This window comes from Chiloscyllium plagiosum, chromosome 31 (assembly GCF_004010195.1).
Source record: "Chiloscyllium plagiosum isolate BGI_BamShark_2017 chromosome 31, ASM401019v2, whole genome shotgun sequence".
NCBI lineage: Eukaryota > Metazoa > Chordata > Chondrichthyes > Orectolobiformes > Hemiscylliidae > Chiloscyllium > Chiloscyllium plagiosum.
In genome coordinates this window covers 35,434,937-35,437,389 of record NC_057740.1, presented here as the reverse complement: position 1 = coordinate 35,437,389, position 2,453 = coordinate 35,434,937, and the positions used below count along the sequence as shown (strand labels likewise).

The window sequence follows — 2,453 nt, the reverse complement described above, 5'->3', positions numbered from 1 at the left end:
GGCTCCTTTAGGGCCTTGGATAGAGGTGAGGGAGGAGGTGTGGGCGCAGGTTTTACAGTTCCTGCGATGGTAGGGGAAGGTGCCAGGATAGGAGGGTGGGTTGTAGTGGGGCGTGGAGCTGACCAGGTAGTCACAGAGGTAACGGTCTTTGCGGAAGGCAGAAAGGGGTGGGGAGGGAAATATATCCCTGGTGATGGGGTAGTTTTGGGAGGTGGTGGAAATGTCAGCAGATGATTTGGTTTATGCAAAGGTTGGTAGGGTGGAAGGTGAGCACCAGGGACATTCTGTCCTGGGCCAGGTGCTGGCAGGTGGGACTAGATTGGGTTGGGATATCTGGTCAGCATGGACAGGTTAGACCAAAGGGTCTGTTTCCGTGCTCTACATCTCTATGACTCTATTCAGCATTTCCCGATAGCTCAAATCCTCCAATCTGGCAACATCCTTGTAGATCTTTTCGGAATCCTTTCGAGTTTCACAATGTCCTTGCACGCAATATTCCAAAAGTGGCCTACCAATGTCCTGTACAGCCTCAACATGACCTCTCAACTCCAATACTTCATGTTCTGACCAATAAAGGAAAGCTTAAATCAATTTCTACTTTTGTCTCGTTTACAGCATCTGCAGTTTAGATTTTTTAACCAAATCAGGAACCTACTGGATCCATCGTTGTACTGCTAGAGATTTAGCTGCAATTAATTTCCAATACCACATCACAGGCACAAACATTAAGGGGTATTCTAAAACGTTACACACTGTCTTTCTTCGGTCATTCTCCAGCCCTATTATGTCTGACACAGAAAACAATGAATTTATGACCGTGCTGGCCTGCGAAGTGTGAACCTGATGCTAATAATCTATTTAAAATGCGTCCACTTCGCGTCACCGTCACCATGGTGAACTGAACCGAGGATTCCACCAGAGATTACTTTCGCCAGCCCAAACAACGCCCGTGGAAAAAAAAGACACCGCAGAGCAAAAACTGCGATGAATACATCCAATTTTCATTTTTAAAAAAAGGTGCAGAATGGGACATATACGTGATATTAACATCTTTCTGCATGGGTCTGGATGCAAGAGGATATCAACTTTGTGTGTTTTTTTTAACATGTTGCAGATGCCTCAGCCTTTATTTCTCCCTCACAAAAGGCGGTCGTGCAGCCGCATGTACCGGGGGGGGGGGGGGGGGGAATAAATTTTTAAAAAATCAGGCCAATGCTCGTGATGTGATTGCAAGCCATTGCAAAAGCTGTACGGATCCTATCCAACGGCGGATTGACCCCTCCTACCAAAAGCCGCTCATGTTCCTTCCTCTCCCCTCCACCACCCCCCCCCCCTAACTTTTGAAGATGTCACAGAGAAACCCAGATGATCAGGCCAGGAGGAGGACAGACTGCATTCCAGCAGCATTGAAACCCGTGAACATGAAGCAGGAGCACTGGCAGGCAAACAAACAGACAGAGAGAGAGAGAGAGACATGGGTTTGGCCTGACTTCCATGTTACACGACGCATTTCCTCAAACAATAATGCCGCCTTTACATGGGGGGGGGGGGTGAAATACATATCATACTTATTTTTAAATGCAAATAGAATCGGGGGGGGGGGGGGGGGAAAAAAAACGTCCGCGAATACACGCTGGCACTGTACAGCAACACTGTATCGGGGGAGGGAAACCAAATGGATACTATTGACATTTTCGACACAATGTTTCTTTTCCATTCAGTGTTACCACCCCCCGCGTTCCAATGCAAACCAAAACTGCTACCAAAAAGAGCAACAATGTTTCCCCGACGTTCCTCCCTCAGGGCTCGCTTGAATTTTCATTAAAATTCCCCCCAGCTTTTCTCCCCCTCTGTCAGTAATAAGCTCGGGAGTAACGCAAAGGGGAGAGAGAGAGAAAAAAAATGACATGAAGGAAGCTGCCACAATAGGCCAGACATTTTGGAAGTTTAACCGACCCCCCCCCCCCACCAAACAAAAGATTTTTTTCCAACTTGAATAAAAAAAGTTGCGAGACGTTTTTGTTTTATTTTCGTCCGGAGAATGGCATTGGTGCATTAAAAACCGTGCAAAGATGAGAAAGTATGAAATGGAAGGCAGAGAATTGCAATCTTTTTACCTGCAGTTTCTGACGCTGCCTCACGCATTCATTTTTGCTCGAGCAAAAAAAAAGCCACCCAGAACCCCGGGGGCTCGCGCAGACGGGAAGCAACCATGGGAGGGTGCACATGCGCAGAGACACCGGGCATGCTGGGAATTGTAGTCCACTTGACTCCCCTCATCGTTTCTATGTCTCTTCTGCCGCACATTCACCTCATTAAAGTGGAGACGTCAGCTTCAGTTGTTTTGACATCACAGGCTACCATCTCTATTCTGCTTAAATGCTAACTACATTCAGGATCAAAACACGTGAGAATGGCCAGAAATACACACAAAAGTTCTGAAGAGTCATTGG

General features: G+C 47.0%; 1 protein-coding gene across 5 annotated transcripts in view; it reads right to left on the bottom strand.

Moving 5' to 3' along the window:
* Positions 1 to 2,247, bottom strand: part of LOC122565409 (spindlin-Z-like) — a 102,836-nt gene extending 100,589 nt beyond the window's left edge. For 3 of the 5 annotated variants that reach the window (XM_043721355.1, XM_043721359.1, XM_043721356.1), the window contains exon 1: positions 2,118 to 2,246. The gene's annotated coding sequence lies outside the window, so the exon portion shown is untranslated. Of the gene's footprint in view, positions 1 to 2,117 lie in introns of all 5 variants that reach the window. The other 2 variants (XM_043721357.1, XM_043721358.1) reach the window with 1 other exon arrangement.
* Positions 2,248 to 2,453: the final 206 nt, after the last annotated feature.